This window comes from Eubalaena glacialis, chromosome 7 (assembly GCF_028564815.1).
Source record: "Eubalaena glacialis isolate mEubGla1 chromosome 7, mEubGla1.1.hap2.+ XY, whole genome shotgun sequence".
Lineage (NCBI taxonomy): Eukaryota > Metazoa > Chordata > Mammalia > Artiodactyla > Balaenidae > Eubalaena > Eubalaena glacialis.
The window spans coordinates 20,438,791-20,456,581 of NC_083722.1; the positions used below are offsets into that span (position 1 = coordinate 20,438,791).

The 17,791-nt window shown below is 40.6% G+C and overlaps 2 protein-coding genes across 4 annotated transcripts in view; one reads left to right on the forward strand and one right to left on the reverse strand.

Moving 5' to 3' along the window:
* The window catches only part of LOC133094976 (cytidine monophosphate-N-acetylneuraminic acid hydroxylase), a 272,381-nt gene that overhangs the window by 243,674 nt on the left and 10,916 nt on the right, over nucleotides 1–17,791 (reverse strand). Inside the window, exon 2 of the mRNA XM_061195773.1 lies at nucleotides 5,964–6,084. The gene's annotated coding sequence lies outside the window, so the exon portion shown is untranslated. The remainder of the gene's footprint in view (nucleotides 1–5,963; nucleotides 6,085–17,791) is intronic.
* CARMIL1 (capping protein regulator and myosin 1 linker 1) overlaps nucleotides 1–17,791 on the forward strand; it is a 325,537-nt gene that overhangs the window by 74,674 nt on the left and 233,072 nt on the right. The gene's annotated exons all lie outside the window — the stretch shown is intronic.

The following is a 17,791-nucleotide window of genomic DNA, read 5'->3' on the forward strand; positions in this document are numbered from 1 at the left end:
ATTGATGACCAATTGCATGCAGTTAAAACTACTGCACTAGCTATAGAAAAACCATCCATTTCTCTTCTAAAGTACATAGAGGGTGAAGAAATTTGGTAGTGAGTAGCTGACCGATGTAGAATGATTTTTAAATTTCTAGACCTTGGGAGTATTTCTCAGGATGCCAGTAGGTATAATAAAATGGTTTTGTGAACAAGTAAATTTGGAAAAAGCTGAGTTAAATGAAGAGGATTTCTGCCCCTCGCCCCCACTAGAGCTCTCAGAGGGGGAAAATGTATGCAGTATTTCCCAAATTTACTTGATTTACTTGATTTTAAAATTTTGTATTATCATTATTGAATTATTAGTCCCTGAGGGGGACTAGTGTTCCTTGGTTGGAGAATAGTTTGGAAAATGCTGCTCTGGACCATGAAAGTACGTTTTCTCTCTCTTTTTAGAGAGCTCTTTTTTATTAGTGTGTATGTGTTTATTACTCAGAGACAGAAAAAAGTTTCTTTAAATAGTGTGGTAAATGGATTCCTGTCAGTAAGTTTCTCCGTTGGTTATATAAAGAGTGTGTGTATTTCACTTGGATATTGGTGAGGTTTTGGAGGGCTGGGGTCCAAAGATGGTGGTGGTGATAACCTCTGTGGCATGAACCCTTACATAGCGTGCTCACTCAGGGATGGTGCTCAGCGTTTCTTCTGGAATCTAAAGCCAGAAGTAGGAACTTGCAGTTCTGGTTTATAGGTGACAGATAACTTGCCCAATATGCCACTTAGGGAGTGTTCATGACATGCCAGCCACTTTTTTTTTAAGGTGATAAGATTTTTCTTTTTTGAAACACTTATTTGAGATAATTATAGATTCATATGTAGTTGTAAGAAAGGATAGAGACCCTGTATCCCTTGCATCCATTTCCTCAAGTGGTAACATGTTGCATAACCATGTTACAGCTTCACAATCCAGAAATTAACATTGATACAATCATCAATCTTATTTAGGTTTCCAAGGGTTTACATGCACTTGTGTGTGTGTGTGTGTGTGTGTGTGTTCTATGTAGTTTTATCATGTGTGACAATTCATGTGACCACCATAGTCAAGATACCGAGCAGCTCCATTCCAAGGACCCCTCGTGGCCCCCTTTTATAATCATAGCCAACTTTCTCTCTATCTCCTGCCCTCAGCCCCGACAACCACTCAATCTGTTGTCCTCCTCTGTAATTTTGTCGTTTCACTCATGCTCTATAAATAGAATCACACAATAATAACCTTTGGCGATTGGCCTTTCTACATGCTGTCGCCTTTTAATCCACTGCTTCCAGTCTTTGCAACCATCTAGCACCGCAGGGATTATGAATCCTCTCCCCCAGATGAGGAAGCGAAGCCTCGAAAAGGTAAAGTGGCACAGCCAAGGCCACACAGCTAGTGGAGCACAGAGGGGCCCAGGTGTGCCTGACTCTTAGTCTGGCTCCTCTCACTCCGCCCTTGACCTTACTCTGGACTCTGGGGATTCACATGCTGTTCTTTTACATACTCAGTTCTCCTTTTCCTTCCCCTGTATTCAAAATTAGAGTTCTTGGCTTTTTTCTTTTTTAAAAAATTGTAACTTTTAAGAAAGCAAATTGGATCACATTATTATTTTGGAAGTGCAGAGATGGGTATTTTTTCCCCTCCAGCTCTGCTTTGAGCTTATTACCATTTTTGGAGATTTTTTGGCTGACCTCTCACTACCTTGACACCGGAGCACAAATGAGGAGGATGTTGTGGTGTTAGGGGATAAAGGTGGAGATTCCTGCACGCCTTTCCTTGGATCCATATATAGGCGTCTTTGACTTACAGCATATCTGAGTGCTGTACTACTAGCTTTGGTTGCTGTGGTGCTAAACATACTCCTAGGGCCCTTGGGACTTAACTCACTGCAAACAAGAAGCTGTCAGTGCATGCAGGGTTGGGGGAAAGCAAAACACATACATTTCTATGAATCACAGTCATGTCAAAGGCTATATATATTTAAGAGAAAACTCCAGAACTGTAAACAATGAAGCCTTTTGAAATCTCTATGTGGGATACAGTCTTTAACAAGATTATGGAACAGTTAGCCAAATCTAGATTTTTGTTGATCACTGAACCCAGCAGGCTCGCTCCTCTTTCAGGGTCTTTGAACTAGCTGCTCCCTCTGCCTGGAAAGCTCTTTTCCAGGATTCCACCTGGCTTGGCTCCTTCCCTCAACCTTCTTCAAGTCTCTGAACAATGTTACCTTTTCCCTGTAGTCTTCCCTGATATTTAAAGTTATAACGCCCCCACCCCATTCTCCTTACTTGCTTTATTTTTCTCCATCACACTTTGATTACCATCTAACATGCCCTGTGTCTTATTTACGTGACTGTATTGTTTTCCCCCGGTAGAACATGAGCCTCCAAAAGGCAGGAATTTTTGCCTATTTCATTCATTGCTGTATCCCCAGCATCTTAGAATAGTGCCTCGCACATATTAGATAATGGATATTATTCAAATAAATGTTTTCAAGAGTAAAGATTTGTTTGAATTAAGTTGTAGGACACAATAGAATAATCATGTCTGCACAGGTCAGCTCCTGGTAAAGATGCTCATTTAAAAATGTTGAGTCAGTTTACTACAAGTGTATACTTTTCTTGCCTGTGCAGAAAATGTTCCCAGCCGTGACTTTTCTGTTGGAAAATGACCGACTTTGGGGGAACTCTTGCAGATGTAAAGGAAATTAACCAGCCAATCTAGATAATTGAACCTTGCAAACTAGCCTAGAAATATTTACCCTTCTGCCAAGTTGAAGCATGACTTCAGTGTTTGCATCACCACCTGTGTAATTACTCACATTAGCATTCTAACATGTATTTGGTGAGCTACGCTCTTCAATTTTGCAATGAAAGTATTCGCACATGTTGGCTGCTACTGTGTAAATTGGTTTCCCTCATACATTCTGGGAGCTTGTGTCACTGTTTTGATCTGGGGGGGTGTGGTCCAGTGCTGTAGAGCATTTGCTTTCTGGGTGAAAGGAGAATCCATGATGGAAGTAAACTATTGGTTTACATTTTTCTTTGGGGGCTGGGTTTGTTAGTGCAAAGAACGCACTAAAAAAGACATTAAGTATTGCTCTAGGGATACTTTATGTAATACATGCTCTGGTTGAAAAAATACAGTGTTGTCTATACAACAGCATTGTAGGGTGGGGTGGAATTGGAAGCTTCCGGGCTGGATGAAGGTGTGGTTTCCCTGGGACTGCTTGAGTGGTTTGGGGACAGCAGCTGAGGAGCAGGAAGGAGGGGTGCTGTAGCTGGAAAAGGCCTCCTGAGGGAGAGCTAGTACCCCCTCTCCCACCGGTGCCTGCAGGACTTCCAGCTCTCTGTGGTGTGGCTGTGTGGGTGCTTCCTGTTACTTGGCCCTATGTGAGTTAAGAATGCCTGGAGCAAACAGAAACACTAATTCGAAAAGACACATGCACCCCAACGTTCATAGCAGCATTACTGACAATTGCCAAGATATGGAAGCAACTTAAGTGCCCATCTAACAGATGAATGGATAAAGAAGATGTAGTAATGGAATATTACTCAGCCATAAAAAAGACTGAAATAATGCCATTTGCAGCAACATGGATGGACCTAGAGATTACCATACTAAGTGAAGTAAGTCAGATAGAGAAAGACAAATACTGTATGTTTTCACTTATATGTGAAATCTAAAAAACAAAACAGAAACAGACTCACTGGTACAAAACTAGTGGTTACCAGAGGGGAGAAGCGTGGGGAGAGGGGCAAGATAGGGGAAGGGGATTAAGAGGTATAAAATAAATAAGTTACAAGGATGTAATGTACAGCACAGGGAGCATAGTCAATATTTTATAATAACTTTGTATGAAGTATAATCTATAAAAATATTGAATGTTGTGCACCTGAAACTAATATAATACTGTGCGTCAACTATACTTCAATTAAAGAAAAAAAATGCCAGGAGGAGAAAGCTTGGAGAGGGAAGAGTTAAGGGAGAATGTTAAGGCAGCAAGAAAGTAATTCATTATTTTGAATGAGCCACGTGTGAACACTTGGCTCCCAAACAACTCACACTTTCCTTCATTATCCACAGACACCCCCAAACCACCTTTCATGTACTGGATTCTGACTTTTCTATGTCAGCTGAACGTTAAAGAAAATTCTGTGTACAGCTGTGAGGGAAGTGCAGCGAGTTCAGTCATTCAGTATGCTGAAAGCAAACAATCCTGATGTTCATTCGAGCTGACTGGAACACCTTCTTTTTGTTAGCAAAGTTATTGCTAAATTTAAATAACTAATAGAGGTCAGACACCACTTAATTAATTTCTGAGCCTAGTCAGCTAGCTGTCCTTTTCCCAAGGGAAATAAGCTCAGTTGAGTTACTTAAATCACACTTTTCCCGTTTCTTGAAATCATTTCCATTACCCTGCCCTAGAAAAAGTAGGCGGCTGCAGAAAGACGGTTGAGACAGAATTATAAAGCCATTTGCATTAAATGAGCTTACTACATCACTCTTTGAGCTCCTTGAGCAGACAGGTAACACCTCCTAATAAGCACCAGCTGCATACAGATCAAGGTTTTTTTCCAATGAAACTGAAGGTGGGCAGTCAGTTTGGGGAGACAAAACAGACATGACTTGAGAATCTCACAGAACACCCAGTGCAAAATGACTTGACATAACCAACAACACAAGAACTGTCTGATAATCTGTGAGTCTTCCCACTGAAGTGTGTGAATTGGGCAGTCTTTACTCTTAAGACCTCTCTCTGCCCGCCCTTCAGAAATGGCCCAAATGTCTAGATGTGGAATTAATGAGACTTCTGCATGTCTGCAACCTTACTTCACATATGTATATCACTGTCCCTTGTCCTAGGCTCATGTTTCTCGATCCAAATTTTGAATCAGCCAAAATGCTTGTATGGACCAATATGTCATTTAGAATGGTACAGTTATTGATTTACAGTAAGGAATTATAATGAAGCGTTCTTTTAGGAGGGTTTTGGTTTTTTGCCATTTTAGCAAGAAAAATTTCACATGGTCCTATTTGCCAATCATTCTGGCTGAGTTTTAAAAACCTTTACATGATTGTATTACACATTCTTTCTATCTTTGCTCTAATGGGTGAGTGCAAGTAGTCAAGTTTATCTGAATTTTTAGGAGTCTCTTCTTAGGCTCAAATGACTAAGTCTGGTGTCCATACAGGGCCTTCGTTAAAGGCTGGATTTAAATACTGGGTGGACCCTGTTCTAGGGAACGCTTCTTGTACGTCCCAGATGGGGGAGCTCACTATAAGCTGGTTTTACCCGTAAGCCTGGCCCCGGGCGTAGATACCATTAGAGCAACGCTCAGTATCTTGGGTTTTAGTTTTATTCTCAACCCATGGCTCATACTTGCAGTCTACCTAACAGTTGAATGTAATGCTGTATTTTGATTTTTTTTTTTTTCAAGTTATTTCAGAAATTACCACAGCTGCTTCTCAGTTACTCAGATGCTTAAGACTCCTGTTTCCATGCTGCTCGGCTGCTGCGGTTTTATTAACACCACAGCTGTCTGGGTGTAGCTTCTACCCTCACCCCATCCCATCTGCCACCTCTCACTACTTCCTCACTTGCTGCGCTTCAAGGTGGCAAATTCCCAAATAAGCTTCTGACTTCTCACCCTTAAGGGCCTTAGGTTCATAGTAGCTTCTTTCACTGGGAGCACTTTCTTCAGGTGGGACCCTACCCTGGGGTACTGCTGCCTCTCAAGGGCCTGCTTTGTATGGTAAGTGTTTATTCTTCCCCTTCCTTGACTTGGAAACTTTTGCAAGGAAACTAAAAGGTGCTTTCAGATTAAGCAGCTGTGGCTCCGCCCCCCCCCGCCGCCCCCCCATCCACTTGTTTTTAAAGCTCAAAATCTTATTGGAAAATAGGAGAGTTGCAGTCAAGGTTTCATCCATCTATGAAGGATGTCGCTTACCTTGGAAACCCGTCTTCCTAAAGGTGTTTCCAGTCTTGGCCTGTTTCCATATGGGTAGCGTCCACAGGGAGCTGGTCTTCCTTGCCACCTCTTTTAAAGCTTATCAGACTCTCCCAGCAAGCTGTTATAGTAAGCAGAAAAACAAGCCCATTAAACTAAGAATCCAATGCCGAGTTTCTCTCTCCCTGCCAACCTCAGTAGAAAACAGTGACAAAGTATGTATGCATATAATTACATGATGCATATAATTAAACACTTGAAACCAGCTCGATAGGGGACCTTCTTAATGCTTTTCTAAGTATGGAATTTTCATTTCAGAATGGGGAGCTGGATGCCTGCGTTTTATTTAATCCCTCATCTCACTGGTAAAGGAGAGGAGAGTCTTCATTTTGACCACAGCTCCAAGGTTCCGTAAGAGTCATTTTGCTACCCGTAGAGTAGACTGGAACAGACCTCCTCTCCTGTAACTGTGTTTATTTTTGAGGGTGTGTAGTCTGATGAGGAGCTCAGTCATCAAAGATAAAGCCATGCATGGCCTGGCTGTTCAAAAGAAGCATGGAAAGTAATTGTAAACTCTTTGTGTGATATGCTTGCCCATAGGAGTGAAAAGTAGGGATATTCGGTATTTTGTACCATCCCAATGGAGTCTTGTAGTCTCTCTGTGTGGGATGGTAGAGCACTAGGAGATCTGTCTGCCTCAAAGCTCTCCCACTCTGTGGGCTGTTCTAAGCAAGAAGTGGAAAGACCAAAGGGTAGCTAGGGGTTGAACTAGAGTTTTGGTCCACGAAGCAAGTTTCATTGACTACCTTCTGGGTGAGAGTTAGAGTATCATTTAAGGACATTGGCCTTGGAATCACAGACCCCAGTCAGAATCCTGGCTCAGCCACTTTCTAGCTGTGTGGTCTCCAGCAAATTCACCATTTTTGTCTTAGCTTCCTCACCTGTAAAACTGGAAAATGGTGATAATGCCTACTCATAGGATTATTTTGAGAATTAAATAAGATGACGCACACAGAGCATTTAGCACGACGCCTGACTCACTGAGGGCTATTTGTTATTAGTGTCACTACTGACTTATGTATGGAAAAAATACCTAATGCGAGCCCAGTGAGGGCACGAGACACATGTATAGTTTTAGGAAAGAGAGAGGGACTATCAGCCTGCTGTGATGTGGATGGGAGAGACTTTATGGAGGGGCTGGGATTGGGGCCACCGTGTTGTACAACTCCGGGAGCAACCTTCACACTCTCGTCTTTGTGAGTGGGTCCCTCTGACTGGTACAGGTGCACTGGTTGGGATTTTGAATGGGACCATGAAGGATAGGTGGCATTTGGATGGATGGAAGAGGGATGAGGGTAGACTTGGTAGGAATAAACAAGGTTCTTTCAAAGGAAGGTGAGACCTCCCAGCTGGCAGGAGAGCTGTTTGCGCTGAGGATGAGTAGGCAGGCTTTGAGGCTCAAGGTGCTTCCGGGAATTTGCTGCTTTCCAGTTACAGAAAGCTGGGTGGAGTGAACCTTCTGGTGTAATGGATACAGGTCAGGGTGAAATGCGTGTGTTCTCTTCACACTGTCTTCACTGAGAGTTCCTTGTGTATGGCTAGGATTGCACATTCCCCAAAAGGCACTTTGCTGTGATAGCCTTTTAGTCTGGATAAGCCAACGTATCCAAACAAAACACTCCCTTATTTTCTCTACCATTTAAAAATTTTTTCTTTAACATTACTCACACCTCTTTCTCTGCAATGCCACATTTGCTCTATCTGTGCGGAGACGAAGGTGTTGTGTGCCTTGTCCCTGCTTCAATTGGTATAGCCTTAAATTGCTTCTTAACTTCTCTATGCAGTTTTTCCTTTCGTCTTCTTACCTCTATGAAATTTATTCTGCTCTCTATGGGCTCTCAAAGGCTTTAAGAAAACCATGGCATAAGTTAGGTGGCAAGAAAAAAAATTTCCTTATCATTAGGCTTCTGTTTTTTTTTTTTTTTCCGAGGCATGTCTTTGGTAGATTTCAATTTTGAGGATATAATAAAACCATAGTGGCCAGAAGTAAATAGCATATTCAATTAACTTGTAAATAACTTTAACTCAGTAACCTTCCAGCTATTTTAAATGACACATTTTATTGGATATTAAGTATTACATGATGCCGTAAAGCAGGGTCAGCAAACTTTTCCTATAGAGGGCCAGATAGCAAATATTTTAGGCTTGCAGGTCAGTTCTCTGTGGCAAGTCCTCAACTCTGCCTCTGTAGTATGAAAAAAGCTATGGACAACAGATAAATAGATGCATATAGCTTTTTGCAATAAAACTTTATTTATAAAAATAGATAGACTGCTTCAGAGAGTCAGATTTGGTCCACTAACCCTGCCCTGAAGGAAAGAGATTTTGTTGGATTGGAAAGGTAAGTGGAAAATTAAAAGTAGGTAAATCACAACATTTTCAGATAATTAATTCCACCAAAAGCTTGAAAAAAAATTTCTCCTATTGTTTGGATTAAACTTCATGTTTAATAATGAGTTTGGGAATAAACCCCAAACATCTTTATCTATAGTTTTTTTTTGAATCTAGGATCTAAGGTTCAAAACAAGCCTCTCTTTATTAAGCAACCGTGTATTGTTTTCTTTGTACCAGACACTGTGTATGTAGGTCATTGGAAATTCACAAATAATTTAGGCACAAACCTTTCCTCTAGGGAGCCACAGTCTAGACAGTGCATCGTTGTTGCCAAATGAGGGCCCATGCCTTGGACCACATCAAATTTACGGCTCAGTGTACCAAGGAACCTGCATCGAAAAAGAGACGTTTTGGGGGGGACACTCATCTTTTCTTTATCTGCTGTATATCCACTTGGGACTTCTGTATTTTTGTTTCTCTTTATTTGCGTGTTGTTAGAAAAAGTCTGCTCAAAGAATTTACAAGTGGTGAAAATATTTATTTTAGTACTTGGTTGCCAACACTCTCAGTCTTGATAATTCAAGAGGTTGTGTGTTTTCCTGCCCTTTGTAGTTTTAACTTAGTCACCTTACATCATTTTGTGAATTTTTGTCAGCTCTCCCCATCAAATTATAGACCAGCCCCACCAGATTGCAGAGGGTAATATGCTAATAGTATCGAAATACACAGGTGTAGAGAATTGTTATGTGTCTAGTCACCTTTCCAGAGTGTTCTTTGGACCTGAGCCGTTCTGGCCCCTGCAGACTGGGTGGAGTTGTTGGGCAGTTCATGAAGGAGAAGGCTCTAAAGTCCAAGTGGGTGTGGAATGTGAGTTCTCCGACCCCAAGTGGTGTGGCCCATTGAGCACTGTGGGTTGGCGCCATTGGACAGGTATCTGTGATTCTGATAGCAGAGGACCTTGGGAGCCAGGCTGAAATTTACATGTGATGGAATAGAGGACAGATAGAACGTTGTTCCCGAAGTAGGAGTATGGCATGAGGAGGTGATTCCCTTTCGAGGGATTGTTCCTTTTATCAACAAAATGCACGGGGGGTGGAGAGAGAAGGAGCAGACTCGGCTTCAAGATGAGAAAGATCTGGGCTCAGGTGACTTTGGAAAAGGCTTTGGAAGAAAGAGGGCTTTCATCTCTTTTTACTTTACATAATTATAAAAAAAAATCCCAAAGATGTGCTTTAGTAGAGTTTATTGAGGTGAGAGGAAGCAGTTGGGGTTGAGGGAAGAACATTTAAAGAATAGAAATAAAAAGATACATTTTTACAAATACAGTTGGCAGAGTATGTCAGTGATGAAGACACAATGAGGGAGTGAATATAAAAATATGTAACTGGCAGCGGTTTATATATTCCTCTATAAAAAATACAGAGGAAAGGCCTTTTTTGTTTTGATGAAATAGTGGCTTGCTTTGAAGTAGAGGGAAATTCTCCTTTGTCCCTTTGCGGTCATGAAGGGTCAGCTGGTGGGAATAAGATGGGCTCAGATTGTGGTATTTGAGGGTGCCTAGGACTGTCTGTGTAAGGTTTTAAACATATATAGATGTAGAAGAAAAGCATCACGCCTATCTGTAGTATTTTAGAAATGGAAAACAAAAATAATATATTGCAAAGGCACAATTTCCACAAATATATAACAATTCATAGAGAAGAGTATGATCTGCTTCTGGTGACATTAATCGAGTCACTCTATACCAGGTGGGATGAAATCTAAATTTAAATCTATTGTTAGTATTTTGGCATTTTTTTCCCTTCAACAGGATAATCACTTTCTTATTTTTTAGTGTCCCAATTACCTTGGAATTAAAGTCCTGAGATAGGAAACTATGACTTATATATTTAAAAATTTACTATGGAAAATGTCTTGAGAACAAATTATTACGGGAAGTTTTAAATATCTGCAAAAATAGAATAGCATAATGAACCTCCCATCTATTTTCTGTTTTTAAGATACAGAAATTCAGAGTATTTGTTTTCAAGAAGTGAAGGCTGATTGTCCCAGTGTTCTATCTGGGGACAAAGCCTGAAGGGCAGGAGCATGACACGGTGGGACCTTCCCTAGCCCAGCTCAGATGCAGCAAAAACAGCCCAGCTCAGATGCAGCAAAAACAGACTCTCTTGTCTTTTGTCTGTTTTTGCCAGTGTTGGTGCTCAGGTCCCCCTGTGGCCAGCAGCACTCAGCACCTGTGCCAAAGGTGATGCCTCAATTAAGACACTAACCAAAAACTTCCGGCCAGCGTTCTGGTTCTAGCTAAAGCTAGACTAACTAAATTCTGCAGCGCCAGCCCAGTGCACACCAGGTACTTGGGCTTCTGATAGCTTTCTCTTCTACAGGAGGGTGGGTTTGCACTGGTGTGCCTGTGGGGTGATGGTTGAGGCTGCACTGAGCCAGCCCCCGCCCGCTCTGCGCTGAGTGGAAGCCATGTGCCTGCATGGCACTGCAGGGGCATTGGCTTGTTTTTCCTTAGCACTGGCTGAAAATCATTTCTGTTTTTAGATTTGCTTTCAGAATGTTACCTCTGGAGCAGAGAATACACGAATGTGTAGCTACCACTTAAGCTCCCTGTTCTTAGTTTTGCCCATACCTCATTGCCCTGAGCAATTAATTGAAAGTCCCAACAGGCAGTGCCTTCCATGATGAGTATACATTCTGTAATCATTGCTAATAATGGGGAGTATTTTGTTATGTAATTCGTTTATGGTTATTTTCGTTTCCTCCTGGCAAGTCTGAAATTATCCTCAAAAGCATGGCTGCCTGGGATTTTTATGAATAGATGTAGTACTGTTTGATTTTTCCCATCCATTCATCCATCCAGGCCGCCAGTAAACATTTATTGATATCTACTGTGTTTTGAATACTTTACTAGATGCTGGGGACACAGTGATTACTAAAATAATCTTCCCTTAAAGAGTTCATAGGCTAGGGGGGGCAGTTAGACACCAAAATAGTTAGTTAACAGTGAGGTAAGTGCAGTGATAAAGATATGTGCAGCCTTTCAGGAGAACACAGTCAGCTAAGGCATCTGGTGGACGGAAGGGAGGAGAGGACACCATGAGGAATTTCACTCTTGTTAAGGCCAAGAGTGGTGAGATTATGGGCTGGAGATGTAACACAGTTGCTCTGTGACAGAGTCAGGTCTGTTCAGCTTGCTGATGAGGTGTGGGGAAGTCTGTGAAAGGGATACAAGTAGCGTAGCAACATAGATATATTTGTGTTCTGGAAAAGTCTCTCTTGTGTTTATGTGCAGTCTGGTTTTCAGGGGCCAGGGACTGGAAACTCAGGGAATGCTGAGGTGCCTGAACTATTCATTCATGCATTTCATTAAGTAAACCTTTCTCAGCACCTGCTATGTGCCCTGCTCTGTTCTAGGCACATGGAATATTCGTTCACAAAGGAGAACCGAAAAGAGAAATAGTAGTAAGATTCTTTGAAGTTATTAATACCAAATAAATTGCAGAGTTTGCTGTTCATGATCATGCCAAACTTTTGAATACATGCTTGTTTTATAAAGGAATAAGCTGATTTGGGGTATTTTATCTCGGATTTGCGCCACTTCTGTGGTGCAAATTAGTAAAGTTTTATTAAATCAGCTCTTGAGGTTTCAAAGGTTGATTATTCCAGTCTGTAGATTATTCTAGGCTGTAGACTCTCATTTTTCTGTTCATTAGCACCTCTACCAGAGACTGGGGAGGAGGGAGGAGAGTGAAACTTCTGTTTGACTTGCTACTTGTTAGCAGATTTGGTAAAGAAAGTGATGAGATTAATATTTCATATAAAAAATTGGATTGTAAGTTGTCTGTGGTCTTGTTCTAGTCTGTAGTTCTTACTCTCTCTGAAGCCTGGGTAACTCCATGTCTGGATATATCTGGTGGGTGTGTGTCTCACACACTGAGGGGCCAGATTAACCTTGGAAATTTGGTTTGAGCAAATAGCCCAGGAATTAATATACTTTATTATTTTACCTATCACATTAATCATTTGCAGTATGAAATAAGTTACCCTGGTCTGATATAAGGACATGGAATTTATTTTGTTATTCCTCTGATCTTTATTTTTACTTTAACTTTGCTGGTATAGTTCAGGAGTAGGAATTTTAAAATAAAAACAAATGACAATTCCCTGAGGCCTTGGAGAGGTAATAGTACCTACCTCCTAGGGTCAAGGTGAGGATCGTATGAATTAATATAATCAATGCCTAAGGTCCAGCACTTGGTAAATATTATATAAATATTGGCCATTATTACTGATCTATATACTTTTGAAAATCAGTCGAACTTTGTGTGAAATTAGTAAGCAACAGGTGAGAAAAGAATCAGGACAATACTAGATGATACGATATCTAGATAATATAAGACAATACGGCATATGGGACTAGATAATATAAAATTATATCACCTTTTACTTCACTAGCAAGGGCAGACTAGATGTTTTAAAATACTTAGGTTCAAGGAAAGTTAAAAGTGTTTATACTTGTAGACTTACGTTTGAAAAATTTTTACTACGAACTGAGGAACAGGTAAATATAGCATTTCGGCTGTGACTTTTCTTCAACAGTCCCCAAAATAATAATTCTGAAGAACGCATGCAGAAACATCAAAGTCTGTGACTAAATATTAGATAGCTCAGTTTATCGGGCACTGTGCTCACCAGCCCTATTTCAAGACAAATGAAACATTAATGTAAATTGTTCTGAATTTTCTAAGAGGTCTACTCTTCCTTAAATAGAGGATGTACAGACTCTTAAATAGCAATATATATTCTGCAATTCAGCAGCTTTTCAAGCTACGATTTTTATAACCATCTTTTGGATTTGAAGATGCAGAATCTGGAATTTCTACTTTTGTTCAATTCAGCAAGCCTTTCTCTAGCTGCAACTGGCGAAGATGTTGAGCACAACGAGAGGGAGGGACGGAAACTAAAGCGACTTGTTTCTTGGCTGCAGTGACCTCTAAGCACAATGAACCGGCTATACATATGGATGGTGATGACTTTATAATTACAATTAGAATAGTTTTAGTACAAGAGTGAGGCCTTGGAGGGAAAAATGTAAACATGTAGGCATTGTATGAACTGGAGAATAATCACCAGTCGCCCCTTTTCCAGTGGGTAATGACTTCTTGGACTCTGGCTATGAGTTGACAAATGGATTCTGTCATTTTGGATATCTTTTGGAAAAATGAAAAAGAAACAGGGGAAGCATATTCATAAGGAGAAAAAAAGAAGGGACCTTGAGCGGGTGGGCAAATGGGAGCAAATGTCTCAAGTGCATGGAGCCTCCAGACCTTGTGACTCATGTTGTGATTGTAGCATCACACCTGTCATGTGTCTGCAGGTGTTTGGAAACAGTCTTGATATCCACGAGCTGATAAATGTTACGTTTGGCATTGTTCTCGAACACTCCGGGAGAGCTAAGGCTGGGGAGTATTGAAAGGCCAGTGTTCCTTATGGTGATAGCTGTCTTAGTTGAAAGAGCTGAAGTTCTGTGACAGGAATGAGGCTTCCTGTTATATTAATACTGCAGCTTTCCAAGGTATTTAGCCAGACAATGGCATTATTAGTTTTCCATCTTTCGATATGGATTTCTCCATTTATTTACGACATAGACTTTACCTAGAACGTAGGAACAACTAGCTGAAGGGGAATTCAGCTTTCATTCCTTTTTGCTGGGGATTTCCTCCATCACGGCTGGGGAAACCCACACACCCATGTTTGCAAATTCAGCATTCATCAGGCATTTCCAAGTGCCTGGAACTGTACCATGCACTGTGCTGCTCTCACCTCTGGATACCCTCCCTGCTGAAAATGTGCTGATCTAATTCAGAAGATAAGAGGAGGACTTGCATGCCTTATGTGAAGTCTGCTATGGACTAAATGTTTGTGTTCCCCCAAATTCATCTGTTGAAGCCCTAATCCCAATGTGATGTTATTTGGAGGTGGAGCCTTTGAGAAGTAATTAGGTAATGAGGGTGGAGCCCTCATGATGGAATTAGTGCCCTTATAAGAAGAGACCAGAAAGCTAGCTTTTTCTCTCTCTGCCATGAGTGGATACAGCAAGAAGGCATCTATCGGCAACCAGGAGGAGGGCTCTTATCCAGAACAAAATTGACTGGTACCTTTAGCCCGGACTTCTCAGCCCTCTGGAACTGTGAGAAGTAAACATTGTTGTTAAAGCCACTCAGTCTAAGGGTATTCGTTATACCAGTCCAAGCAGACTAAGACAGGGTCTATGGGCAACTTTAAAGGAATCTGTCCTTCAGCCTTTCATTAAATGTTAAAAAATTATGGTACTCTCCATTATATATATTTTTTATAACCTCAAGTTATTTTTAAGTCAAGTGTTTAAAAAATGTTAGCTGCTTAAGTCTAAAATGGAATAATTGCTGGAGTTGAATATCAGTGTTTTTTATTCTAGACACTCTGAAACATGAATACTCATGCTGGGAATTCTTGAGTCAGCATGTGAAAAGAAAACGGCAGTGTCTGCCCAGTGATCAGAGCCAGTTAAGCAGGGAAAGGCAAGCTAATGCTTGTATGGGCACAGCAATGGAGCTTTCGTCTGCCTTGTTCTCTGGATATAGGACTCGTGATAATTACGAGCAGTATGCATTATCAGCAGAATGCAGTTCAGGAATTAAGAATCAGCAAGCTGACATCTGAGTTTTCTGCATAGAATTTCCTCTGTGAGACTAGCCAGTGGTGGTGCGTTAGATGCTAGCAAGCCATCCACTCAGTTGTTAAACAGATGATTGGCTTGTAATTTGTGAGATTTTTTTCTGGTGGTCATTGCCTAGTTAAAAACAAAGACTTTAAAATATTGCAAGAGTAGAGTACTGCAATAATAATAATAATAATATCCTAGATATGCTGTGAACTTTTTCCTAAAAATAGCCCCTGTGATTAGGCTCCCTGCCCTTTCACATTTGCTGTTTTGAGGTCTCATTTTCCAGTGCTGTAATGATTGATATTACTAATATATGTTAGTAGATTTGTCTCCAGATTTCTCCTAAAGCTCTGGAATATGCCTGTTATTAACATTATCTGGCAACTTTTTAAAAGGGAGTTTTTCTAGACTCTTTACGTTTCTTAAACAACCAAGATGACTCTTTAAAAAGTCATAATTTTTGGCTTTTATGACTTCGTATGTTTTCAAACATGTGAAAGAGCTTTTAGGGTTGGTTGCACAGTTTGATTTGAAATAAATAAATAAAACTAAAATAAATCCGATGGTGTACTTCATAAGAGATGTTTAACTAATTTAGAGGTAGCTTTTTGTACTCTGCAGGGAACCTTATATTTCAATGATAGGCACTACTTATTCACTATTATTCACAAATATTTCACTAATGTCTTCATATTAGGGTAGGTGGCTGGTGGTATTACTGGCTGGTGGTATTTCCCACCAACAGGGCATTGCACTTCCCAGGTGATCTTTTCCGGAGAACTTTGATAATTACACTACCATACTTGAATATGGAACTCAACTCTGGACGTTAAAGGATAAAGGGCTACTGGGCTATCTATCCCAGGATATTGGACAGATGATCACTGGAGAGGCAGTAGCTGGCAGGAACCCTAATAATCTTCTGTGGTTGGGCCTCAAGAATTTCATCTCTCTTCCTTCTCACACAGCTGCCTCTATGGTATTGAGATCTTAACTCAGGATGATGGGTTGAATGAAGTTGGTCTGGAATTTCACTCTCTCCTTCAGAAGTGTTCAGGAATCATTAGAGCTTGACTGTTCAATACAATAGCCACTAACCACATGTGCCTGTTTAGATTTAATAAATTAATTATGAGATATAATTAAGTTATATTTAAATTAAAAATTCCTCTGTTGCACTAGCCACACTGCAGAGGCTCCAAAAGGAACATGTGGCTAGTGGCTACCATATTGAATTGCATTCCAAGTTCTTTTGGACACCGACATCTATGGAGATGCAGTGGCATGCCCCAGGTCACGTACCTAGTTAGTGCAGAATCAGGAGTTTGCACTAGTTTAGCAATTAAAAAATGTATATACCATGCAGCTCTTCAGTTTTGGGCATCATAACTTGAAGTAAAATGTTTGTCCCTGGAGTATTACATCCTTCTTCCAAAGTCTGTGAGGGTGACTCAATAATAGAGTTAGAGATTAATTCTTACTACATAATGCTAGTTTTATAAATATTTGTGATTTACCTTAGGCTGTGTGTGTGTGTACACGCTTGCATGTGTGTACAGTGGTAGTTTGCCACATGTGCCATATATTGCTAACCCTGGTCTATATGATGCCCATCACATAGAGGACATGGGGATCTAGAATCACAGGGTATTGGAGTTGGACAGGACTTTTGAAGGTATCTAGTTTAACCTTGCACATACTGTTGACAAGGCTGTTGATGGTGAGAGAACTTCTAAAAGAGCTCATTTCTTTCCACAACTTCTAATCTTGTTTTTTTTTTTTTTTTTTTTAATATCAAGCTAACATGTTCCTTCCTTTAATTTCTACACATTGGCCCAAGTTGGCTCACAAAAAAAAATTTACTCCCTCTGATATGCAGCCCTGTCAATACTTGAAGACTGTTTTCCTGTCATTCCTATGTCTTTTCTCCTATATGCTAAGTAGGCCTACTTCCGTCAGCTATGCCTTATGTGACATGTTTTGCAGACCTCTCACCATCCTGCTTGCTTCTGTCTGGACAAACTCCACAGGATGGCTCAGATCTGTGTGATTGAAAATTTCATCTTTCATTTGAATGTCTCTCATGGCTAGGTACATTCGGAAAATCGCAAGTCTTTCTTGAGGGAAAAAAATGGCTACTATTATCCACCTGTAGGAAACATAGTAACTTAGTTTTTTTGGTAAGAAGTAATATAGTTGTCTGTAATAAATATGTATTACTTTTATAATCAGAAAATGTTTTATAATTTTAATAAAAGTACTGTTTCTCTTTCCAGTCACTATATTGGGTAGAGTTTGGATGTAGTGAGTAAAACAAAGAAATAATGTTCCCAACCTCCCTCCATCTCTCCCTCCTTCCCTCGCTCCCTTTCTTTCTTCCTTCATCCCGTTCATTCCCCAATCTTTGTGTGCCTGCTGTGTGTCAAGAACCGTGGCACTGGGGACACAGGTGAAGGAGAGAGGTTTCTTCCTTGAAGAGGGCATAAATGAGTGGTAGAATTATCCTGGCAATTGGGAAGGATGCAGCAGAACCTGCTGAATTCTCTGTGATGACACTTATCAACCATATGATCCCCAGCAGGTCTTTCTGTCTGTCCTTGCTTTTGAATTTCTGAAATGGGAATGGTCCTTGGAGTAGCTTCCTCCTAGGATTGTTCTAAGCCTTAAAATCAAAATGATAGTACACGGTAGGTGAGACTTCTGTGAAGATCATGGCTATTAC